Here is a 27,418-nt window from a genome sequence, read left to right on the forward strand (position 1 = left end):
ATAGACCCGCCTCTGCCCTCCTCCTCTACAGCTGAGATCTGAACCCTATGGGAAAAGGCACAGCCCTAACTGGATGTCAGAGTCCCAGTGACCTAATTGTGATGGTACTGTAGGGGAATTTACTGGAAATCTGCCCTCAGGAACTGGCTAGAGTTCTGCCCTCCAGGGCTCTGGGAAAAGTTGTTGAGGAGGTGTCTCCCGTGAAGCAGTGCTACAAATCTGCCTGAAGGTGATGATGGCGTCTGTATTGCTGCCATCTTTGTACTTGCGGAGGCTGGCTCTGGAGAAGCTATACACGCTGCAGGAGCCGGCCAAGCGAGCGCCTCAGAACCGGGACGCAAAGCCCTTTCCGCCTACAGCGTCTCTCCAGCAGCCTCTACTGACAAAGTTTGACACCATGTAGTTGACAGTGGAAAATATTTAAGGGGCCCAGATCTATTCTCACAGAGCAAGCAAAAAGGATGAATTTGGAGCTAAGAGGTAATAATTTATGACGGGTACATAGGGATGGAGAATTCATGATTTGAAAATCTGTGTTAGGACTTAGTAAGAGTGATTGTCTTAATCTTATACAAAGCATTGGCTCAGTTATTCAAACCATGGTATCAATGCACCAATGCCTCCTGGTGAGAGTAAATTGAAATTGCATTTCAAATCTTTGTGCCAGTTAGATCTTTTATAATTGAAATTGTAAAACAGAAGCTATAGGATTGTGGCAAACATAATTATAAATTACATTTAAAAATTTCTAGTTACAGGTACTTAGATTGCAACATAGATATTATTGTATAAATTTGAATATGATTTGATTTGATCCTGAAAAATTTATTTTAGTATTAGGGTGAGGAGTTCAAATGATAGCTCATCTAACAGCTCAGATGATTCAGGTTTAAGCCTCTCAGGTTGGCTTTAGGTTTACAAAAGGTGTTAGATACATGGGTTCTAAAATAAGCTCATGATCCTACTAATTGAGTGACTGCTGAGCAAGTGCAACGGTCTGTAGGACTGAGGAGTATTATTAATGGACTTTGATTAAAAGTTGATGCCATGTAAATACCCAGTAGTGCAATTGCTGGATCATAGGGTAGCTCTATTTTTAATTTTTTGAGGAACCTCCACACTGTTTTCCAAAGTGGCTGTACCAACTTGCATTCCCACCAACAGTGTAAGAGGGTTCCCCTTTCTGCACAACCTCCTCAAACATTTGTTGTTTCTTGCCTTGTGAATTTTTGCCATTCTAACTGGTGTAATGTGGTATCTCAATGTGGTTTTGATTTGGATTTCCCTGATGGCTAATGATGATGAACATTTTTTCATGTGTCTGTTAGCCATTTATTTGTATGTCTTCTTCGGAGAAGTGTCTGTTCATGTCTTCTGCCCATTTTTAAACTTGATTATTTGTTTTTTGGGTGTTGAGTTTGAGAAGTTCTTTATAGATCTTGGAAATCAGCCCTTTGTCTATAATGTAATTTGCAAATATCTTCTCCAATTCTGTGGGTTGCCTCTTTGTTTTGTTGACTGTTTCCTTTGCTGTGCAGAAGCTTTTTGTCTTGATGAAGTCCCAAAAGTTCATTTTTGCTTTTGTTTCACTAGCCTTTGGAGATGTATCTTGAAAGAAGTTGCTGTGGCCGATGTCGAAGAGGTTAGTGCCTATGTTCTCCTCTAGGATTTTGATGGATTCCTGTCTCACATTGAGGTCTTTCATCCATTCTGAGTTTATCTTTGTGTATGGTGTTAGAGAATGGTCGAGTTTCATTCTTCTGTATATAGCTGTCCAATTTTCCCAGCACCATTTATTGAAGAGAGTCTCTTTTTTCCATTGCATATTTTTTCCTGCTTTGTCGAAGATTAGTTGACCATAGAGTTGAGGGTCCATATCTGGGCTCTCTGTTCTGTTCCATTGGTCTATATGTCTGTTTTTGTGCCAGTACCATGCCGTCTTGGTGATCACTGCTTTGTAATGTAGCTTGAAATCGGGCAACGTGATGCCCCCAGCTTTGTTTTTCTTTTTCAACATTTCCTTGGCAATTTGGGGTCTTTTCTGATTCCATACAAATTTTAGGATTGTTTGTTCCAGCACTTTGAAAAGTGTCATTGGAATTTTGATCGGGATGGCATTGAAGGTATAGATTGCTCTGGGTAGCATAGACATTTTAACAATGTTTATTCTTCCGGTCCGTGAGCATGGAATGTTTTTCCACCTTTTTGTGTCTTCTTCAGTTTCTTTCATGAGTGTTCTGTAGTTCCCAGAGTTTAGATCCGTTACCTCTTTGGTTAGGTTTATTCCGAGGTATCTTATGGTTTTTGGTGCTATTGTAAATGGAATCATTTCTCTAATTTCTCTTTCTACAGTTGCATTGTTAGTATATAAGAAAGCAACTGAAATTTCTGTGCATTGATTTTGTATCCTGCCACATTACTGAATTGCTGTATGAGTTCTAGTAATTTGGGGGTGGAGTCTTTTGGATTTTCCACATAAAGTATCATGTCCTTTGCGAAGAGAGAGAGTTTGACTTCTTCTTTGCCGATTTGAATACCTTTTATTTCTTTTTGTTGTCTGATTGCTGTTGCTAGGACTTGAAGGGCCATATGCACCCCAATGTTCATAGCAGCAATGTCCACAATAGCCAAACTGTGGAAAGAGCTGAGATGCCCTTCAACAGATGAATGGATAAAGAAGATGTGGTCCATATATACAATGGAATATTACTCAGCCATCAGAAAGGATGAATCCCCAACTTTTACATCAACATGGATAGGACTGGAGGAGATTGTGCTAAGTGAAATAAGTCAAGCGGAGAAAGTCAATTATCATATGGTTTCACTTATTTGTGGAACATAAGGAATAGCATGGAGGACATTAGGAGAAGGAAAGGAAAAATGAAGGGGGGGACATCGGAGGGAGAGACGAACCATGAAAGACTATGGACTCCGAGAAACAAACTAAGGGTTTTAGAGGGGAGGGTGGTGGGGGGATGGGTTAGCCCGGTGATGGGTATTAAGGAGGGCACGTACTGCATGGAGCACTGGGTGTTATATGAAAACAATGAATCATGGAACACTACATCAAAAACTACTGATGTATTTTATGGTGACTAACATAACATAATAAAATAAAATAATAAAAAAAGAAATTTAAGTATAGTTGACATACAATATTATATTAGTTTCAGGTGTAGAACATAGTGACTCAATGACTGTATTCATAACAAAATGCTCACCATAGTAAGTGTAGTTACCATCTGTCACCAGAAAAAGTCATGACAGTATTATTGACTATGTTCCCAATGCTGTACTTCTCATCTTCGTGACTTATTTTATAACTGGAAATTTGTACCTCTTAATACCCTTCACTTTTGACAATACATTTCTTTTGGAAATTCTTCTCTCCTTTGTTTTACATGGCCCTATTTATTTTCCTCTTCTAGGCTTTGTTGTTGTTGTTGTTGTTGTTATTGTTGTTGTTCTGAAGCATTTAGAGTGTCAGTATTCCTAAGTTCCGTCTTTGATGCTCTTTCTTATTCTGTATGTTTTTTCCAGGGTGGCAGTATAACATCACACTTAAAAGCACAGAGCTTCGAGTTAGAGAAATCTTGAATATTAGCTCTGCCAGTTCCTGCTTTGTGATCTTGGGTAACTTAATATCTCCAGTCTCAATGTCCTCAACTGTAAAAATGAGCTACCCTCTCTTACATCCTAGAGTTGTTGAGCTTTTGAAATGTGATATACATAAAGCCTTTATCATACAGAAAGTGCCAAATAAACAGTACTTTTGATGATCTATTTGTCTGGTTCAGATAATATGCTTATGATTCCAGATCTTTAGCTAAAGCTTCTCTACTGCGGCTCCAAATCTCTACATGTAGTCGTCTGTATCAGTGGTTTGAAGTGCCGTGTGTGGTCTGTTGTAAATCAGTGATGAGAATTACATTGGTATAAAAAGAACTGAAAAAAAAAAAAAAGCACTTCAGTTGAGTTTTAAATTGAAGGCAAGTTACCTTAATTCAGTAAATTGACTTTTATATCAAGATTCACACCTTAATTTTTGGTGTTGAAATACCCTTTTATAAGAATGGAACGTCGATATAAGTAGATGATAGTTTTTTAAGGAAACATATCCTGACCTAGCAAAAGAAAGAATTGGCAGTCTGAAAGTGGTTCCTCATATTTATTTGAAAATTTTGTAGGTGTGTGAAACCTGAAAGGCCTGGGAGCCTCTGATCTGTTGGACAGCTTTACTTGAATAAACTGTGAGTGCCTCAAACTTGACACTATAAAAAGTATATTTATTATCTCCTTCTTTCCCTTCACACACAACCCAGCTCCTTTTTCTTCTGTACTGTAAAGGATGTCATAACTCTCCATCCCAGTTGATTGTAGGAAGTGAGTTATCCTCAAACCTCCCCGCGTGCCATTACGCTTACATTTAAGTGGTTGCTAAGTCCTCCGGTCTGTCTCTTGATATTTCTTGATTCATACTCAATGCCACTGTCATCTTTTTTTTTGTTGTTGTGATTGTTTTCTTCTTACCTCCAGACTCCTTTCATTCCACTTCATCCTGTCCTAAGCTGCCAGAAAGATCTTTTACTTCCCTGCCTAAAATCCCCCAAGATCTAGCTGTCTCCTTTGGGGCTAAATATTTCAGTACAGACAGAAAACCCCTCCCTTCCCATCTGCTACCCCTGCCTCATGTGGCTCCCTCATGTCTGCCATAATCAACTGCTTGCATCTCTATTGTCTTGGAATCTTTGTAAATCCAGTTCTACCTGCTAGTAAATATCCTCTCCTCATCTAGACAATTCCAATTAGCCCTTTAGGGTTCCATTAAAGTTTCTACCAACAAGACAGATATATGAAAACAGTATTTGGTGTGTTGGCACATTTTCATACCATTTACTTTCATTATTGAATAAAGGGGTATGGCTAAGGGTACCACTGGGGGATGGGCAGAGGGCAGAGGAGGCGTGCTATTAACATAGCTATGCATTCCCAGGCCCCAGCGCTGATCTGCAGCCAGGACTATTTGTAAATATGAAACGTGCCCTCTCCTTTTAGGTACGCAGGTATGTCTTCTGTGCTGTGTGTGGCAATACCCAGAAATATAAATTAAACAAAAGATTATCGGATGAGATCAGCTAATGCAACAGCTTGTCTTCTTGAGGAAAAGTTCTAAAAGCTTAATAATCATCCACTGTTTTCTTGTAGGATGGTTCTTGTTGTGAATTGTACCTTAAGACTCAGAGGGGACCCAGAGAAGTACCATTGCTTATCCTTAACTCTGCCTTTCACCTCTGCTGTCCAGAGGGGGATCTCAGAGAGAAGAAACTCCCTTTCCTACTTAGGTAGGACAGTTGAGCTTCAGGAAAGGCTTATATTATCTAAGCCTGATCAAAGGCTTAGATATTTTTGTAATGCTTCACATCATATATGTTCTTGATGGTGTGAAAGTACTTTGCTACTGTTTCAGTTAGGATGCTAGGTCTGCAGTTAAATACCCAACTGAGCATTTGAGACATTTTATTCCTTACATTGCAAAGCGTATTGGAAGAGGCAGTACATCTAGTTCATAAGCTCTGTGATGTCATCAAGGACCCACTTTCTTTGCACCTTTCTGTTCCTCGGCACATTTTTTTCTTTTTTGGCAGGTGAAACAATTTTATTCCACAGTTGTCTTTAAAACCACAAAGACACTATGTTCTTCATATAAAAACATCAGTACAGATACCTATACTTTCTAGAAAATGATTATATAGACCCTCTCAAAGAAAAATGCACACCATTATATGGTTTCAGACAAGTTGCTAGGGAAAAACACATCTGGACTGATTCCTACGTACAGATTATTGTCATCAGTACATGTTCCTGCATTCTTACAGATTTGATAATAAACATACAGACTGGCTTGTAACTTAATGTTCCATCGGTTCATCAGCCTTTTCTGCAGGTTCATCAGCAGGTTGAGCAGGCTGTGCCTTTCTCTGTGGTCTTTCTTCAAGACCTTCCAGGAGTGGAGATACATCATCATCATCATAAATCGTAAACTCCAAGTCTTTACCAACAATTCCAATGGAAACATTCTTTGTAGTTAGGTCCTGTTCTGCAGGAAGCGTCTCTCATAAGGCACGCAGACCATGTTTAACCAGTTCATTCAAATTGCACTCCATAAACCCAGACATATGTCTCTTTAAGTAAGAATGAGCTGATTGAGAACGGGCTCCAATGGACATGGCTCTATAGTCAAAATAGTTGGCAGATGGACAGGTTTGGAAAATGTGAGGGCCCATATCATCATAACCAGCAATAAGCAGCCCAACACCATATGGTCTCTGGCCATATCGTTGTGTTGGTATCTGGATCTTGCTTCCAATTAGAGATACAAGACGAGACACAGGAAGAGGTCTGTCAAATACAAATCTGGAATCCAAACACTCTTGGCACATAAAATTACATAACAGTCTAGCATCAGCAGTAAGTCCTGCAATTGAGATACCAATATGGTTGTCAACATGAAGAATTTTTTTCTGATGAGCTGCAAGCTCTGACTGTGCTCTCTTCAATGCAACCAACACTGCATGGGTTTTCAGACCAACTGTGGCTGAACCTTGCTTGACAGCTTCCATTGCATACTCAATTTGATGAATCCTGTCCTGAGGGCTCCAAACAGTGACATCATTGTCATCCTGGTTGTGAAACATGGTTCCGGCGCAGGTCTGGCTGTGGCCTCCTGCAGAGGTGCGGGTTCAGGAAGGTTCAATGGCACATTTAATTTTTGTCCTTCTTTTTTTTGCATCATGTGGCAAGATGGTTGCTGAAGTTCTAAGCATCACTATGACATGGCATCATCCCAAATAGGCAGGAATCAAGAGGAAACATTAAAGTCATGATCGATAAGACTAGCCACAATCCAGTCCTTGGAACTGGGCACATTGCCAGCCCCGAAACAAGTGGGTTTTGTTAGCAAGGAAAAAGGGAGAGAATGGCTATGGGGTAAGCAACTAACATTGTCTGCTACATGTAATCCTTCCTTTTTAACCATGTGGAATATAACAGGGTTGCATAAAGTCTCTAGCTTGGGTTTTACTTCTCCTATGTCTGTATCCAGACCAATTTTATTTCTTCTCCCTTGTTCCCCCTTGACTTTCCACAATTTAACCTTTCCTTCTCCCGGCACCTCCCCATCACCACCCAGTGGATTTAAGCAAGTCCTACTATTATTTACTACTATGTGTTAAGTTGAACAGTGTGAACTTGCCAATATTAACATATTTTTCCCACAAAAATTTCACAATTTACCCAAATAATTTGGGACAAATGGAAAGTAAATGATAACTATGGAAAGTAAGTATATAAAAGTTGCTTAAAGCCACCAGAGAATATTTCAAATGATGAAAACAAATCTAGTTTGCAACTTAAAAACCAGTGATAATTTACATTAGACATCTTCATTTGGAAAAGAGAAAAAAAAGTCACCTGCTAATAACATTGAATCACATTCCTAGTGATTGACAATGGTGGACAAGATGTCCATTTTTATTTCTTAAATTTGATTAAGGTAATCCAGTCATATCCTGCAGAGAGAAAAAAAAAAGGCATTATCTTATGACTTTCTTGTATAGTATGAACTACTATTTACCTTACACCTTCCTCTATCCCAGTGGGGTATATTACAATGTCTGCACAAATATTGAAAAAGGAATGGAACTCAATAGAGAAGAATTAATCTTCCTACAGTAGGACACTTAAAATTAAAAAAAGATGAGTGGAAAAAGCCAGCACAGACGGGGAAAGATAAGATAAGTGTCTCAAACACTCGAACATGGAGAAGATCCAGCACTTTGCAGGAAGCCATAGCTAGACTTTGTAACAGGAGAGGAAGTTATCTGGAAAATGGCATTTCTCACACACCAGCTCTAAGTCAATCTCCTGGGTAAGAGTATCGAGTTAAACAACCCTCGTAGGTCTCTCATGTCTGTGAATGTAGTAAGATTCCAGCAACAGAATCATTCTTTTGTTAAGTGGTTTCCCACTTGCCACTCACATCCTGCTCAAGTCTTCTTCTTCTCCAAAGTCTTGTCCACCAAGTTTCATGTGCTTAGTCCCATATGTCCTTTTGGTGGACAAAATAGATCAATAGTATCAGACGTCGCCTGGAAGTATAGCCAAATAAAAAATAAAGCTGCACTGTGATCATTAAAATGTAGGCCAGTTAACAGCGGGACAGGGACAGCGTGAGAGTTTTTGAGGAATTAAGAAATGAGAACAAAGAAGGAGAACTTAATATAAATACGCGAATGACAAAAAAAAAAAAAAGGAAATGAAGATTGTCAGAAAGTAAGGGCGCAGAAACACACAAGACAATAGCAAAGTGAGAGAAAAGATTTGTTCTAGTTGGGAAAATGTGGGTTACAGTTCTGGCTTCACCAACTAGTCATGTAATTTTGAACAAGTCACTTAATCTTTACTTTTTAAAAACAGCTTCATTGAAATATAATGTACATTCCATGCCATTCACCCATTTCAAGTATACAATTCAATGCTTTATAGTATATTCACAGAATTGTACAACAATTACCACAATCTAATTGTAGAGCAATTTATTACCTCCAAAAGAAATCTCATACTCATTAGTGGTATTTCCTCCTCCCTCAACTTTGGCAACCACTAAGCTACTTCTGTCTCTGTAGATTTGCCTCTTCTGGATATTTCATATAAATTTCACTTAGGTAATGATTTCAGGGTGCATCTGTGTTGTAGCATTCATTTTTATTGCTGGTTTTCTTGTCACACTTTATAATTTAAAAAAAAAAAAACAAATAGCAATTTCCCTATTAGGTTACTTCTGTGAACTTTTTTTTTGAGTTAATTATCCTTGAAAGAAAAATAGTCATCCCTTATCTGGGAATGACTAAGATCATTGCAATTTACTTTCATGAAGCAGAAGTAAAAACTGAGAAACAGGTAAATATCTGTATTTTCTGAAATGTAGAGAAACTTACCTTAGACCTTGTGATTCCAAGGACTCACTGCCAACTTTCACTTGTTTGTCATTAGTTCATTCATTCAACGGGTGTTGAGACTTCCATGTGTAAAGAACTATGTGTTCCTTTATTGCCCCCAAAGAAGGGATATGTAGGTAACTAAGATGTAACTAGTTCTTATCATCCTTATCAGAGCCACCAGTCCTAGGAACAAAATCACTTCATCTGACGCCTGCTGAGGTGTGCCATCACAGAACTGAAGGGAGAAAGAAGAGAGAGCCAAAGCGTTGGTAGGCATAATTTTCTTCTCAGGTCTTATGGACATTGGAGTCCGTTTGCTCAGACACTTACTGGAAATATAAAATCCTTCTAATTAGTTAAAGTTATCTCAGGTAGTGTCCTTATTGTTTTTATAACACAAACCAATAGGAAATCTTCATGGACTGGGCGAAAGCTGTGAGTTTTGGGGGTTGTGGAAAACTGGAAGACGTATGTGCCAGCAGATAAGAAAACAGCCAGAGGGCACAGTGTCTGAGGTCTTAATAAGAAAATTGGCAATGGGAAGCTTATCTGGAGCAAAGATTTCTTCTGGGTAGGAGACCTTTGCCTCCACTCACCCACTTTGTATAATGTTCTTATTCTAGACCAGTATTAAATAAAATAACATATTGGGCATTTGGGTTCTTAAGATCATTCTTTTATTTTATATACCCTCAACTTTGGCAACCACTAAGCTACTTCTGTCTCTAGAGTAGTTGTTCTAGCAGGTAGATCTAGAATCTAATATTAGTTCTAGAATCTAATATTAAGTTCAGTTCTAGAACTTAATAGGGCTTGTAAGTAAAAATTTAAAAAGAAAGACTCTAAAAAGAAAACATCATGCTATTATGGGCCATGAGGAAGAGTTGGATATTTATTTCATAAAAATGAAAGAATGGTTGCTCTTTATGGGTCTCAACACAGAATAATTACAAATATACCTTAATAACTGAGAAGTTTAATATTAGTAGTTTACCAACAAAAGGCCTATCATTTTTTGGCAATTTTATGCCTTTTTGTATAAAGCCAAAAAAGTTGACCAGATTGATTCAAGTTGTGAGGAAAAAAGCCAATTGGGTGAAGTATATATTCTATACTTACTCTGGTGAAATTTACCCAAGAAAAGGGAGAGAAAGGGACCAATCTGTGGATACAGAACAAAATTACAATACTGTGAAGAATGAACACACTTTTATTAAAAAACTTCTAATGGACAATTTCACACACAAAAAATTACTTAGCAAAACCAAATGAAGTATAAATAAAACCCAGAAAATCTTAATAGACCAATAATATCTAAAGAAATTAGATCAGTATTTAAAAATCTAGCCCCTTTCCTATTAAAGCCAAAATGAAAACCAAAACAGAAAAGACAAATAAAACAGATTTAGATAAGTTCAAAGGCAAGTTATAACACATCATCAAGAAACAAATAATTCCAAAGCCATAGAAATCCCTCCAGAGAATAGAACAAGTAACACTTCCGAAATAATTTGATGAGGCTAATATTGTTATGAGGCTAAAACCAAACAAGGATTTTTTTTTTTTTTTTTTTGGTAACAGATGATTAAAAGTCATTCTCCCTTGTGAAATAGAGATGCAAAATTCCTGAACAAAATTATTAGCAAACCAAATCTCACAATGTATTGAACAAATACATCATGGAAAAATTGGGCTTTTCCAAAGAATTCCAAGAAGGTTTAATGTTTAAAAGTACATTTGCAAAGCATGATACAACTGTTTATTTAGACTGTTATTATCAAAATTATTACCTGCCTGATAATTCGAGAGCCCAATGAGGGCAAAATTGCATCTGTATTTTTTTCACTGTTTCATTCCCAGTTCCAAACATATGTGCTCTTGGCAGGCACTCAAATATTCTTTTGCTATTAAATTGAATGGCAAGTGGTTGGATATCATAAAAATTTAGTTTCAGAGTTATTTATAGAAACCAAAATGTATCAGATGTTCTGAGTCAATTTAAAAGTGGCAAAAAAATATTTAATCTTTTAAAAAGTAGAGATCATGTCCTAAGGAATCCTCTCTAGTTGTTTTGCAGTCCAGATGGCCAAAAAAATGTTTCTAGAACTCCATTCTTGGCTAATATTGGACTGACCCTCACTGAGCCCCAGATCTTCCTCAGAGACCTTCTCAATACAGTCCTAGAGTTACTTTGTATCAGACAATTGGAATTGGCACATACAACACAACCTAGTTGGGATTTCTATATTGTCTCGGGGGAAAAATACCACATTTTTTACTCTAACAAAATATTTAATTATATATTGACTGATGATACTAGAATAAAAGCAGCCTCAGGAAAGCCTACCTTTTAATGTAGATTCAATTTCTCCACTTGGCTTTCCCTTTGGAATGAATATAGGACCAAATGGCAACAGTTTGGGACAAATTATCATTTCAGATTCAGCCAAAATCACTTTTTGTTTTTATTCTGTTAAAAAACCCTAATGGTTTGGTGAAGAATTTGGATTCTAATTGCAGCTTGGTTTTGGCAAAGCTAAACAAAGATTATAAATATTCATGTATCTAGATGCTATATCTCAAGTTATTGTTATTAAACCTCTTAACTAAATTCCAGCCAGAAAAAGAAACACATTTCTCAATTACTTTTTTTTTAAAAAATTTTTTGTTTTCTTATTTGACAGAGAGAGACACAGCGAGAGAGGGAACACAAGCAGGGGGGAGTGGGGGAGGGAGAAGCAGGCTTCCCACAGAGCAGGGAGCCAGATAGGTGATTACACCTAAGGCAGAGGCTTAAGGACTGAGCCACCCAGGCGCCCCTCTCAATTACTTTTTGAAAAGTCATATGTTAAGTGGCCAAGAGGTTCAAGATAGTTCTCATAAATCACATAATAGAGGCAGTCTTACTTAAATTGTAGACAGTTATCTTGCAAAATTAATTTGAGGTTCAGAGGCAAGATAATCAGTATCATTTTCTATAATATTCAGGCACTTTTAATTGAGCATTGCTACTCGATCCTTAGGAGTCCTTTCTCCAGTTGGAGCAATCATACTGTTAAAAGTGTCAGTTTCAATCAGTCTTGCACCAGAAGGTATCATTTGGCCATGTAAATATTATCGAAGAGATCTAAAGATGCTTTTTCTGTGAGGGCTTAGATACTGAACTTCCCTGATGAATAGTTTGTCTTTCTGCATACAAATCTCACGTTCTCTACAAGCAAAGACTGAAAGGTGTTTTCCAATTTTAATTTACCTTATTATTTACAGATATAATGCTTTTCTTATTTGAGTTAAAAAAATGAACTACCAAAGCTCTTTGTTTTTTGTCTCTGTGTATGGAGGGATAAAGTATATTTCTTAGCATTTTTCAAGTAGTTGACTTTAAAATTTTTCTCTCATAGTTGAACGAAAAGTAATTATAAGTAATTATAAAACTTACTAAAGACAATGGCAGCTCTTAGAAATATAGCCCTATAAAAATTAGAAAAATTATGAAACTTCCTGAAAATAATTAGAAGCATTGGGCTGAAATAGGCTTTGAGTGATTCAATAAATGTGCATAAAATCATACACAGAATACAGATATTGCAAATGACTCAAAATATTAGCACTGTCTCCTAGACTTTAATTTTTATGGGCAGATTTTTAAAAATTAAGTCATTATATGAATTTGAATAAAAAAGAGCAAGAAATTATTTGGTCTATCAAATCATAAAATAAAGAGGTTCATTGATAGTGTTGTGAGGAGTTAAACTTTCAAGAGGGCTATCATAGAGAAATGGTAAAACTTAACTAAAAGTATCAGTGCTTCTAGGAGGAGCTAATTCTATGCCTTGGGAAGAGATATTTCAAGATTAAGCTAGAAACTTTTGTTGCCAGAAAGCAAGTATGCTTTGAAATGTTCTGATGTGGTGTTGACAGGACTCAGAAGCCAACTTAAAAAGAGCTTTCATTGGCCAAGCTGTGACAATTTGAGCATAGAAAAAGATAAAAATCAAACTGATTAAAACAGCAGAGCCTAGAAGAAGCCATTATTCATAATTATGCTTAAAAGAAAATAGGACTTTATTTTCTCTTCATACAAATGGTACTATATTCAGGTTAATTTCTTTAAAGGAAAATAATATTTTTCAAGCTTAAATATGTAAATATGTATATATATAATTTTTAGGATGGGTAAGATGCCGTCCATACACAAAGGATAATGATCACCACCATCATTGCGGTATTTTTTGGATTCTACTTTGCTCACCATTGTGTGCTTTTCGATCTCCTTTCAGGGATCATTTGTTTTCTTCTAGAAGTATATTTTAGGTGCTTTTATTTAGGATGTCTTAATGGGGGAATCTGTTTTCATCTAATAACTTACTTGTTTTGCCCTCATTCTCGAATGATAATCTAGTTGGATATACAAATCCAGATTGACTTTTGAATATATTTTTGAATACATTTTCTTTTCTTTTTTTTTTTTTTAAGATTTTATTTATTTGACAGAGAGAGACACAGCGAGAGAGGGAACACAAGCAGAGGGAGTGGGAGAGGGAGAATTAGGCTTCCTGCCAAGCAGGGAGCCCAACGTGGGGCTCGATCCCAGGACCCTGGGACCATGACCTGAGCCGAAGGCAGATGCTTAAGGACTGAGCCACCTGGGCCCCCCATTGAATACATTTTCTCAACATTTTTCTGGCTCCCATTGTAACTATAGATTTGTTTTTAGTTGAATTGTTATTCTTAAAGATTTTCTTTTACCTGTGAATGCTTTTAAGTTCTTTGTTCTTTATATGCGAACAGTGACTTTGTGTTTTTTTGTTTACTCTTCTATGGTCAGAGCTCAGAATAGTGGCTGATAGTACTTTCTCAATAAATAATTTTTCAATGAATAACTTAAAAGTTTTCTGTAGTTTGAATCTAACCTTAGTCATGGCGTTCTTGGATGAGTAAAATGAGACAAAGGGCCTGAAGAATATAGTATGGTACCTGGCACATAATTACTACTCAATAAATGCTAGCTTCCATTTTTACTGAGAGAAGAAGATTATTAATCTCTGTAATAGGAAGAAAAGGAGCTATTACTCTGTGAGCCTACGTTCTAGAGAGTAGGCAACACACACGTGCACACGTATCTTCTCATCATATTTCCAAGTTTAAAATACAAACATTGATTTTATTTCTTATTTTCCCCCACTTTGGCTCCACAAAAAGTGTGTGAGTAGTAAGATTTACAACAAAAATATTTACAAAACAAAAAGAGTTACCTCTCCAGTTCTGTTGGATGGCGCTGCAGGTATGACACAGGATTGCTTGTCTAAGAGTGGGATGTAGTCTTTCCAAGCCGAAGAGAAGTTTGTCCTGTTAAAAGGACATTTTGATGAAATGCTTTCATGGAGTGAAAGCATTAGACCAATTTTTGAAATAAATTGTGAATGAAAGGGTTAAACATAGTAACTTTCAGGGTAAAGGTGATATTCTTGGACCATGTCATTATAGGTATTTTTTCCTGCAGTGTCTTTATAGAAGGGTTCTGTTCTATGTATACCGAGACTTCTAAACTTCTCTCTGAATATGTTCAAAGAAGTGAATAGAAATTTCTTTAATTATGTTCCAAATCCATCAAATAATTCCATTTGAGATTTCTGAGGAGATTCTATGCCCGTATTTTCATTCATCTAATTTTTTTTTTAAGGATATGGTTATTCAAAACTTCTAATTGGACAGAATTCATTATTTTAGATCAAGTATTTTTAATACTTACATGATTCTAAAATCACACATTCAATAAAAGTCAGCATCAAATTAAATATTTGACCAAATTGTCTTTATTTACTTTGCTAAAATTATACTTTGCTTAAATGTATAAAGCCTACTTTCTGATAACATCTTATATATGATGAAATTCAGTGTTCTGTGGTTTCCACTTGGGCATATTCAACCAGATTGGGTTACCAGCATTACTAGAAAGACTCTGTAATGTTTTATAAGATGGTCCCTTGGCTTGGAACTTCCGAGTGAGTGAGGTATTGATTTGAGATCAAAGCATGCTTAACATAGTCCCTCAAAGTGCTCAAAAAATACCTGCCAAAAGAAAATCTTTCAAGCCTGGAGTGGGGAAAATGATATTTAACAAATGTGAGTGCTTTTTTGCATGTGGCAGAGAATTTTGAAAATTTCATTCGGTCCTATGTACATATTCCAGTGTGATGCATGTGTATTACATTTTGTTTCTTTCACGAAGAACTGAAGAACTGACCCTACCTCGGGGTGAGTGGTAACAGCTCCAGACAAATGTAGCAGCCCATTGCTGTGCTTCCCTTTCCCTCTCCCACATGTAACATGCCTGGCTTTACAGTCCCTTCTTTATAAAGCTGCAAATCTAAGTGCCCAGATCAGTTTACGGCTTCTTTTTTTCATCTAGCAGAAACAAAAAAGTGTCAACAGAGTGGAAGAAAGTTCTTTTCCCAAGCATCCCGGTGAATATATGTTCTTTTGAAAGTAGAGAGGAAATTAAACTGGGGCTGAACCATTTTTCTTTTTTTCTTTTTGAAAGCTCTCTGTTGTTTGATGTCTATGATGATCATTTAGACTACTCCAGAAGCTGCTGGAATAATATACTTACTTAGCAGAGCCTGGAGATTTCTTAAATTTGAAAAAACACAAAGCTCAGAAAGATAAATTTTGTTTCTGTAGTCTTTGTTTACAGTTTGTATTTGGTGAGACTTACCTATCATGCATTGCATCTAGGCCGTGTAGCCGTTGCATCCTATACCAAATTAAAGAAGAATGTTTAAGCCTGCCAGATGTTGTTTTCATTAAATTATTGATATTTATATTTATACAAAGGTAGCTGAAAATGATCTCATAGGTTCCTATCAGCTCAATTTCCCAAATGACTCAGTGATTTCACCTTAAATCTATAGCACGTAAGAGAATTTCTAAATTATCCTTGAGAAATAATTTTTACATTTATTTTTAGAAGGTAAGTTATATGAATTAATATGTGGGTCATGGATTAATACAGCTGTTGGAAATGAGAAACACTGTATGTTTTAATACTTGAAGTGACCTACTAAGAGATGGTATCATTAATTGGTTTCATGCATGAACTTTACTTACAGATATGGAGAAATTATGCTACTGTGGGTTGAGATCCTGGCTTGGTATATCAGTTAGCTTGTTTTGATTGCAAAAACCCAAATATTGGCTAACTTAAACAAAAAGTAAATATATTGACAAACTGTCAAGATATAACAAATCTGAAGATTGGAGAATCATATCCTGACATAGGCAGAAACTGTAGTTTGGGGCGAGTTAAAGAAGCAAGAACTACAGGAAATTTCTCAAAATAGAAATAGTCAGATCAAGATGCTGCTTCTGATTGAATGGGACTCACCATTTTTTAAAGCCTCACACTACTTCCTCAAGGATCAAAGTCCCAGAAAAGAGTGGCTACATTTTGTCCCTCTTCCAGTACCGGTCTAGCGGAAAGAAGAATCCAGCCCTTCAACTTTTGTAATGGAGTCAACTATTTCTTACCTATGAAGACTATTCTTTTTTTTTTTTTAAAGATTTTTTTATTTATTTGATAGAGAGAGACACAGCGAGAGAGGGAACACAAGCAGGGGGAGTGGGAGAAGGAAAAGCAGGCTTCCCGCAGGGCGGGGAGCCTGATGCGGGGCTCGATCCCAGGACCCTGGGATCATGACCTGAGCCGAAGGCAGACGCTTAATGACTGAGCCACCCAGGTGCCCCTATGAAGACTATTCTTAACGAATGAGATACAATTCCCTGTAAGGAAGTTGGAATGCTGTGGGAAAGAGACGATGCTGGGAACCAAGAAATAACAAATGTGTATTATGCTTGGCTACTTACTAATGATGTAAACTCTCTTAGCCTCAGTTTCCTTATCTGTAAAATAATGACTATAATTCCTACTTACTGGATTACTCTGAGTATAAGATCAGGTAATACATAGAAAATTCCGGGTACATAGTATTCACTCAATAAATATTGGTTATCACTATCATTATTTTGTACTTTCTGTGGTTCTTTCACATACATTGGCTTCTTTAAATCTTCACAATATCTTGTCAGGTCACTGTAATAGATTTTATTACTTTTGTTTTATGGATAAGAAACTTGGACTTAGGAGGCATTGCCCAAAGTCTAAAGCCTGGTGTTATTCCAAATACCCTGTGTTTCCTTCTACAGAGTCCAGCACATTACTGCAGTATCATCAATTTGGAAGAAAAGCTGAGGGAACACCGCCGAGCCAGAGTTTTCTTTCTGAGAAAGAGAGCTTGATGAAATTCAGAGCCAATTCTTTCAGCAAGAGGATTGTTTGCTCACTGCTTGGCTGCAGGTTAGTTTGGCTGTTGTGCTGTTTCCTGGAAGCAGTGTTCTGAGAGTGAAATCCTGATGCACATTCACAGGATGGTATCAACGTGGCTTTCAATCCTGTGATTTTATGGTTTCATTACAAAGATATCCAGGTTTGTAAAACTATGCTTTGAAAGTACGGCTGTTAGCCTGTTAACAAAATGTGAGAGTACGGAAAAGTAACGTGTCACACACCATGGAATTTTCCACAGCAGTTCACGGCTGTGCACGTGGGCAGATCTGCGTCTGTCTTTCCTTTCAGTTTGACACCTGGACACCTATGCATGAGAGCGGGCCAGGCTGTTTGATAACAAGCATAGTTTTGGGGCTTGATAGTTACACTATCTCTGCAAGGTGACATCTCTGTCAGGTGACTTACCCAGTCTAGGAAGCTGTTTCCAGAAACCATGAGGAAGCTAGCATTTTCCAGCTTCCTATCTCTAGGGTCCATCTTCCTTTCCTGCTGTCTCTGGGATGAGAAAGCAGAAGTATGCTCATCATAGTAAACAAAATCCCAATTCCCTAATGCTAAGACAATGAGCAGAAAGGGACCAGAAATCTGGAGAAAGTATTTAGTTTTTTGGGGACCTATTGACTGATTTCTGGATGGTCTTTCTTATTTCTTTTTCACTTAAAGCACTTAAAGTGAGATTTTGAAAACCACCCATGTTGCAAATTTCCCACCATGGCCTGCTTGGTGTTCGTCATTCTCTTTATTACTTGTGCTTTGCTGCCTTGTATTTGAGTTCTTATAGGTTAGGCCTGTGCCTCCTGTGAGACTGAACTTGGTGAGAGTTGGAGACTGTAGTAATCCATTGTTTTGCATCCTTTATTGCTTCTCAAAGCACCTTCTCTGGCCCAGGAGCATTGGCATCACCTGGGAGCTTGTTAGAATGTAGACTATCCAACTTTGCTCCTGACTTACTGAGTCAGAACCTTCGTTTTAACAAGATCCCACATGCTTCATATGCATGTTATAAATTGAGCAATGTTGCTCTTTAACACTTTTTATACAGTACATGTTAAATAATAGGAAAGATAATAAACATGTGAAGCAGGTAATTATATATCACTTATAGAACCCCCTCCTTAGATTCTGTAGTAACTTCAGAATCCTGGAAGCCATGAACACTTGATACTTCTGAATAGAGATGAAGTTGGCAGTTTCAGAATCTATTTGCCCAACTCAAAAAAAAAAAAATGAAATAAGTGATCATGCAGTGAGCAGGGATGGAGGAACAGAGTCACTGCACATCAAATTTGGCTCAGTCCTCCAGCCGAGGACAGTCCTTACTGCCTCCAGATGATTGCCACAGTGAGCTTCAAGGAGCAGTAGGAGTTCTAAGGCACTACATCTGTTTTCCTCATTTCCTCTGATCTCAACTAGCTCGCTCACTTTTAGTTATTTCATTTGTTGATGTTTCTGCTCATACTTTATTTAGAAAAAAAGGGTCACCTCAAAATATGTACACAAAAAATAAACACTAAACAGTCGCTACCTTAAATCCAAAAAGCAAAGTTTGAAAACCACTTTGCCAGATTGCCAGTGGTCCTTTCTCTGCTCCTCAAATTCCCTGTGTCAAAAGCTAGCTATTGTGTTTAGCCACAGAGTTCATATTGAGGTGATTATGATTGTATAAACTCAAAGTTCTGTTCCAAGAAGTTATTTTAGTTGAGTTTTCTCTTCAATATTTAATGATTACAATGATTACGTGCTCCGTGGCAAGGACTGTGGTCGGAGCTGGATATGTAAAGATGAGTATGATACAGTATCTGCTCTCGAGGAAATTTTAGGCTGGTGGGCTGGACGGACACATAAATAGATCACTTCAAGAGACTAAGTGTTTGATCAAGGATGCTCAGGGTGCTTTGGGTCTCAGGAGAGGGGCATTGTGTGATTGGAGAAGAGTCAGGATCAAAATTGTATTTTGAATGCGGAGTGAGAGGTGGGTGAAGAAAGGAATGTTGGAAATGCATTCCAAGTGGAAGTTGCAGTGAGACTAAAAATGCTGATGTATGAAACCACTATGATGCATTTCATTGTCTACAAATTTACAGCAATGGTTATCAGGAGGAGGCATGTTATTATTTACATCATAAGAGGCAGGAATAAAGTACTTATGTATTCCCCATATACTCTCAAGTTTCTTCTTGGTAAGGGGAATGCTTTACAGTAAAAATTAAACTCTTTGAGAGTTAACATGTTTTTTCCCCCTCCTGTTGAACTCATAACATTTAAACACATAGTAGGGACTCAAGAACTATTTGTTGAATAAACAAATGCATGAACTAATTTATTAATTTGAAAGGGGGTAGACTGAGTTTTTCTTAGCAATGTCTTAGTTACCTAGACTCTGTCATTGATAAAGATAATGAAAACTAGAGGGAATGATGCCTCTAAGAACATGGAGGTGAATGACAACCAAAGGAGGGAAATCCTGCTGGTCAGAGAACTCATCCTCTATTAGGCAAGGTGAGGGAGTGGGGGGGGGGGGTTTGCATAAAATTTGAATTGAAAACAAAATATAAAATATCATTGGAGATTTTAAGAAATCCTCAGTGATGTTTGAAAAATATATACAATAATTTAATATATGTTTATTGATAAAATCTAAGCAAGTATAAAGACATGGTAATAAACCAAATAGCAGGCTTATGTTGGACCCATATATACGTGGGACCCCAAATAGATTTACTGTGAAGCAAACAAAGCTTTGCTTCAGGGCTCCTTACTTGGTTTAGGAGGGATCCTCCTATGACATTTACATTGTTATATGTTTTAGGGACATTTGCAAGAGTAAGTTATTTTTACCACAATTAGTGAGGACTGCTAGTTCTTGCTAGGTAAACTTAAAACACTGTAAAGGGATTAATAAATAGGACTATACTTGGTTCCTTTCTCCCTGCCTGAGTTAGTTCTGACCTTAGCCAGACCCTTTTGTTATCAAATTAATGGAATTTACTAATTAGAAGGCAATTGAAGATCTTCCAGATGGTGCTATATCCTGATTTCTTATCTAAGGAATCTTTATAGCAGGATATACCTGGTGTGTCTTGATTATTTATTATGAATTAGTCTTCACTTCATGGCTTTATGAGCCATAGCTGGATTGAAAAATGGAAGTTAATTGTATAGTGTTTCTTGCTACATGACTAGAGAGTATAAAGATTGAGAGACCCACAAAACTAAGAGGCTTCCTTGGGCCATTTTGTATTGGCCATAGTGCTTGTCACGCTAAATCCAAATGCATGCCAATGTGGAAAAGGGATTTAGAAAGATGTGTTCCAATGTGATATGACTCCTTTCTTGTAAAGTTGAATAATCATTGATAAAGCCTGGTGCTGGGTAGGACTTGGTTTTTGTGAGTCTGATTGATGATTCAATGCACTATGTTAGTAGAAACACATTATAATAGTTGCCTGTGGAGTATGGGGAAAGAACTAAGAAGAAGATAAAAATAAATAGGTAAATATTAGTAAATAATATAAATAAGAGAAAACCTTAGTAGGACGAATAATGATAATATGTTATGAACTGAGGAGGTGATTTAGTGAACTCTCATCAGTGAAGGTCCAAGAAAAAAATATAAACAGTATAAAGGTATAGAAGTGAAAGTCCCTTCTATGTCCCTTGCAATAGGTGAGAATTTAGTTTTTATCCTTTTATATACATGTATATCGTATGATATTTTTAATGTTTTTATATATATACCATATATGTTATATATATACACGAAAATATATATTATATATACATAAAAATACATATCATCTTTTTATAGTATTTCTTGGGAATTTATATAGATGCATTCTCATTGTTAAACTATGTAAAAATAAAAAGTCTATATATATGGAATATTTGGATTGTTGCACTTAAGCACCTACTTTCATCTCCCCCCACCGAGTGTTCTAAATCCTCAGGACTTGTGGAAATGATCCACTTTTCCTCATTGGAATAGAAAGGCCTTCCTCTTCCTTGAAGACTATGCAGAGACTTCAAATAAGGCAAATGCCCTTAAGAACAATGCTTGCACTCCTTAAGACCTGTCCCGATCTGTTACCAAACTCATCTAAGATAAGATCTCAGTAAACCTGTGGGAAAATACAGATCCTAGGAAAAGGGAGAGATTGCACACAAAGCAGCAGTAGGATGGCCTAACACATGCCAGCAGGAACTGTGGGAGTTGATCTAGCTGTAGCTCCTGAATGTGCTTGGGGACTTTGTCTAGGAGTGGACCAAACAATTGTAGGATACAACTTTGGATAAGGAAAAGTTTGGCAATGGCCCTAGGATGAGAATTGCAATAGTGCAGGAAGCACCAGCATCTCCGAGAAGCTCAGTAACAGCTCTCCTCTGTAGTCCAGGGCTGATGGTAGGAGATGCTCCAAGACTGGGCTCCCCAATGACAGTAGAGAGGATAGAATCCCAGAATAACAGAGGCCAGATGACAGCATTTAACTATCAGAAACAAAGTGGAAATAGTAACTGTAACTGGCAGTAAATTAGGAATGAGGGTCAGCTAGACCTGACCCAGGAAGGCAGGGCTACTTCATGGATGTGTGAGTTGTGCTTAAATGGGCTCCCAGCTTTGTTTAATGCTATGCTGTCACCATCTTGAATTTCATTGTAATTCTTTAATTACTTAACAAAGAGCCCCACATTTCATTTTTTCATTGGGTCCCATAAATTATGAAGTCACAGGGATTTTATAGGAATCTGTGGAAATGGTCCATAGAACATGGTATTCCTAGGGGCAAGATATAGGGGTAGCCAAAAAGGGGTATTGCATAAAATATGTAATTAGAAGAGATCAAGAAAGGATGAACAGAAGACTTTAATGGAAAGTCATGATCCCTTACCCAGATTTTAGACCGTAGTGATTTATCATCCCTAGAACCTATCGGTTGGAGAGACCAAATTCCCATCATGAAAGGCTTTTTAATGCCATAGCAAATATATACAGTAGTGAGTCCCTTAGTCCTTTCTCAAAGGAATTTATCATCATTTACTTGGGTAACTAAACATTGGGGTAAAGGGAATACCCAGATCTTTTAAGGATCCCTTTGGAGTTATATGTAGAAACTATTGAATAGTTTGAAATATATTGAAACCACTGGTTAGCTTTCAATAAAAGACCATCCCTAAAAGCCCTCAGTGGCAACCCTGTCGGGACCCCTCTAACCCCTGAGAGCTTTTTCTATATCCTCACTTAATAAAACTCTATCACTTTACTCATTCTCCTTTGTCCTCGAGATTCATTCTTCGACTCTGTGAGACAAGAACCTCGCTCTCCCACTTCACTGTGATCTAGCTAAGAAGATTTCCATGCAGGACATTGAAAGTGTTACCTTGCTCCATCTTACTGCCTATCATACAAAAAGAGAGGGATGAGTTAAAAAAGAAACATTTCAGCTTTCAGGCATAACTTAAAGGACACATAAGAGATTAAGGATTTGAGGGATTTGAAACAGACTTTTCATTCCTGGCCTCTCCACATGCAGAAGATTCTAAAAGTAAGAAAGTTCATCAGGCCAGACATTAAATTAGGAGAACTGTCAGAAAATCCAAACATAAAGCAAATTGTGTGTGCTTTAAGATCCTTTCTTAAGATAAGTAAGTTGTGTTTCCTAGCTTCAAAAAGTTCGGCTTCTGTTATAGATTCTAAACGGGGAAGTAAGCAAATACATAAAATGTAGTGTGATCACAGCCCTGATAAAAGTAAGCAGGGGGTGCTGGGAGAGCATTCCAGGGACACTTCCCACAAACAGGCAGGAGGATGGCATTAAGATAAGGCTTTCCAAGAAGGGGCATCTCTACAGTTAGTAGTGAATAAATAGGAGTTATGGAAGGTGGGGGTGGGAGAGATTTTTTTCAAATAGAGGGAGCTGAATGATATTATAGGAAACCCTCTGAAAAATCTCCTAGAGGAGATCTGAAACCCTTGACATGTCTTGTAGAGGTTTTCCCCTTTTATAGAAACAAATGGGATCAACCAGCTGTAAAGATTCTCTCTTTTTAAAAAAGGTTTTGTTATAGAACTTAAAAAACATCCAAAAGAAGAGAGAATTGTATCATGAACCCTCATGCACTAATCTCTCAGTTTAAAAATAATCAAACTCATGGCCAGTTTTGTTTCATTTGTGATTACCCTTTCCCACATTGTGTTATTTTAAAGCAAATCCCAAGCATATATGATTTCACCTGTAAACATTTTACCTCTAATGCGTAAAGATTCTTTTTGATTAATAATCACAACACCTTTATCACACACCCAGATTAGCACTAATTCCATAATATTGATGCTTCCTTTTGAATAAGGTAGGCCACTGTTGCTGGGTTCTTCTGGGAAATAGATCACTTAAATCACTCTAATGCCAAAAGAGAATTATACAGTATCTGAGGTCCTTTTAAGAATTCCTTTTTTTTTTTTTGGAGGAGGCAAGATGAGGAATTATGCTAGCTTCCTTTTTTGTAGGTATTTAGGAGTCGTAGGTTAGGAACAAGTCTATCCTCAGTGCCCCAAGAAGTTATGAAAATGTAAGAAATGGAAGTTGCTATAGGCTCTTAATTTTGTTCCTTTGTAAGTTTTTTCAGAATAGTTGTTCAGGTTATACTTAGAGAGGTCTAGCTGCTGGTTTCAGGCAGTCTCTCTATGGTCTACCCTTTGTGCCAAGTGATTTCTTCCTAGACTGGCTTAGGTGCTGGGCTGGGTGGATGAAGCTCTCTTACCTTTACATAGAGGAACAAAATTCAGTGCTGCTAATAGACTGCAAATAACAGGAAATAAGGAGAAAGGATAAACAGAATCAGACCCAGTACCATGGTACCCTAGGACTTGTGCTTAAGTACGAATTTATAATCAAATGCCATCTGGCCTTAGAGTAGTAGCTATGCGGGGTGGACACTGCAGTTTGGCTGATCTCAGCATCCATGTGCAAAGACTTAGAGACTTGAGAGCATGACCTGTTCTGAGATCTGTAAGGGTTATTGCCAAGTACAGGGTTGATAAGGCAGGTGCTGGAGAAGTTAGTGGACACCAAATTATAAGTAAAGAAATTAGGAATTATTGGAGTATTTTAAGTGATAGATTTCTGCAATCAGATTTGTGTCAGAGTGGGGCATAGAGGAGGGCACAAAAGCCAATAGGAGACCATTTTATCAAAACAAGAGAGGATCAGTGCATGAATGAACATAGTACCGTTGAGAGCCATGACTGTGGACAGTATGGAAAGATGCTTGCAGATAAGTCCACAGTACTGGGAGGCCAATTAGATGGGAAGTTGAGAGGAAGGAGTTAGGCGTGGCTCCCAGGTTTGTAGCCTGTCTTGGAGAATTGCAGTGCAGAGGTTTCCAATTGCAATGTTTCTTGGCTGATGTGCAAATTCTACTGGATTACTAGTCAGTGACCATTGCTACTCTAAACCCCAACAGTAGCATTTCTGAGGTCAGAGTTATGGCCAGAAAGTCAATTGGAGGATCAGGCAGTTCATATTAGAGCTAAATGTTTATTCATCCAATGTGTCTTCTGGTCAGCATGGAAAACAATTCCCAGGTTCCCATGTTCACTTGAACTTCTTCCCTAATGCTTTATTTTTAGTTACTCTCACACTAAAATAAGGTTCTATTTGGTCTTTCCATGTTGGAGTCCACTTGATCATGTACTATAATCTTATAGGTTATAAGAAAAAAACAAATACGCTTTGATTTAAAGGCTATTACATCCCAAATTTCAAATTAATACTTCCATAAATTAGATAGGACTTCATGTACCAGGTTTCTCCTATATCCTAATATTGATTATTTAATAAAATCTTCAAATTGATCTTTATCTCTCTTCCAGAAAATGAGTATAGTTCTTAGGCTGTTTTCCTTCTGGCAAAACCAGAAGAAACAGCAGAATATTTAATAATAGTCTGAGGTCCAGGATCTCAACTGGATTTATAAGCTGTCTCTGTCCTTTTCCTGTGAGGGTTGGCATTCATTTTATATAGTGACAAACGAATGTGGGAATAGAATCTTTTGTTCTTTTGAAGAATCATTTACACCAGCATTATGGACTGGAGGAGTTTTGTAGCCACCTGTTTTCTCCATAAGCTGTTTCAAACCCATGTGATACCTACTCCTACACCTGATTTCAAAAGTTAGTCACCTAGTACAGCTGGAGAGAAGTAACACAATGTGACATTTATTATCTAGAAGAGAGGCACATTTTCCTCTCATATCTTGAACGTTTAATCACTTTATCACCACATACCTGGGGCAGATCTACTCACTGTCAAACATGCAAAGTCCAAGAAAGAATTTTGGGTGCTTTTTTCCAGTAATAGAACAAATATTTAATATATTTTAATTTATTATCTTATACCCAGAAGTTAGTTTTACTGGTGATTTCCTACCGTCCATAACTTACTGGGCTCTGGCACTGATGGTTGATTTACTGTTCTATCAGTTACTTAATTGGAATGAATTATTCATAGTTCTTCCTGACGAAAAACCCAATTATTATGCTAATCATAATAATCTAAGTCTTCAATGTTTTCTAAAGCATGCTGCCTAATGGGGTTATTAATGTGTGTATAATTATAGTCTTATAAAAATTCAGAAACATGCTTTGACAGACATTTTTATTTATATTTAGGCTTTCAAAAACATCAAATGTAAGATATCTTTCACACTGCACTCAATTAATTTCTTAAATGTCATTTTCTTTCCTTGATATAAACCTGTGAATGAGTGTGATAAATAAAATTACAATCAACTTCATTACTAACACAAAGAAATATAACAGAATTTTATACCCAGTCAAGTCCTGCTTTCGAGGACTTTGGCTTTAACAAGATTTTCCTTCATGTATGGGTATTCTATTGGAGGCAAAAGGAGTGAACTGACCTTATATTTATTGTTATATTGTCAACTCTTAATTGTTCATAGGAGAAGCAACTGCATTGTGGGCTAATTAACTATTAACTGTTCATACCTGGGATATTTTCCCCATACTTCTGTATTTGTTAAACACCTCAGGCCCAAGTTATTATATTTGCATGTGCTTGTCTTATTTCAGGGCAAAAGTTAATATTTGAAGTTACTGGGATATTCTGTTGCTTTCAGTAATAATAGCTACTTTAATAACCAACTCCCAAGGGCATTTAAGCTTGGACATCTGACACACAAACAAGGCAATAAGAAGTGATATTTGGCTCTTAGATCTCAAACCGAGCATTTGATGGCTCATGGCTAGGTCTAAGTAACCAAGAACAAATTAGGGTTAAAACACACATTCTGCTCAATTTTGTTGCAGTGGAGTTGTTAAAAGGATGTTTTTGAGACTTGGCAACAGTAACTCATGGCTTCTGTGAAATGTTAAGATTATTCTAAGAAATAAGACTGCCTCCTTTTTGGACACAACTCATTTTGTCTTTAAGTACACAGGTATGGATGATGAAAAGGAACATTTCCCATTATTTAATAGTTTGTACTCCTTGTAAGGTTTTTTCCTGATTTTTAACTCCCTTGTTTTCTCTATCATTTTTAAACCATTAATTTCCATTTTGGGATCTGGAGATCAACAATTGTGTCCTCCAGGACTTGGAAATGGATGACATTTGAGGAGCTTTGGGGCTTGCTGGTAATTCTCGTCTTTCATCCTGGTTGTTCTAGAGCTCTCTGGGACAGCTGTGATGCGGGGCTCACTTGTGTACTGTGGTCTCTGAGCAAAGTCTTTATTCCTGTCTCTCTGGACCTTCTGTGATTGGACACAATTTTGGACAGGCCAGCCCTGCTCATTCCCTTTACACAAGGATGCTGATTCTCAGGTTGTATGGTGGGGGGTGTCCTTTGAAAGGAAAGGAAGGAAGGAAAACCAACATTACATAGTTTCTATTCTGTTTGACGTAAATAATTTTTGAAGTTACATGACATATAAATAAAGGAAAATTAAACTAATTCCTATTTTTGGCATCTGCTGAGCCAGCTTCAGCTTAACCTCTGGCTCTGACCTCCTTTTTCCTTTAGGATCTGTCTTTGTCTGTTCAGGCTGCTGTAGCAA

General features: G+C 37.2%; 1 protein-coding gene and 1 pseudogene across 5 annotated transcripts in view; one reads left to right on the forward strand and one right to left on the reverse strand.

The window, feature by feature from the left end:
* LOC118526002 (glutaredoxin domain-containing cysteine-rich protein 1) overlaps positions 1–27,418 on the forward strand; it is a 308,805-nt gene that overhangs the window by 77,070 nt on the left and 204,317 nt on the right. For all 5 annotated transcript variants that reach the window (XR_013446329.1, XR_013446333.1, XR_013446330.1 and 2 more), the window contains exon 4: positions 17,205–17,355. The gene's annotated coding sequence lies outside the window, so the exon portion shown is untranslated. The remainder of the gene's footprint in view (positions 1–17,204; positions 17,356–27,418) is intronic.
* LOC118530600 (proteasome subunit alpha type-1 pseudogene) lies at positions 5,627–6,746 on the reverse strand (annotated as a pseudogene).

Source organism: Halichoerus grypus, chromosome 3 (assembly GCF_964656455.1).
Source record: "Halichoerus grypus chromosome 3, mHalGry1.hap1.1, whole genome shotgun sequence".
Lineage (NCBI taxonomy): Eukaryota > Metazoa > Chordata > Mammalia > Carnivora > Phocidae > Halichoerus > Halichoerus grypus.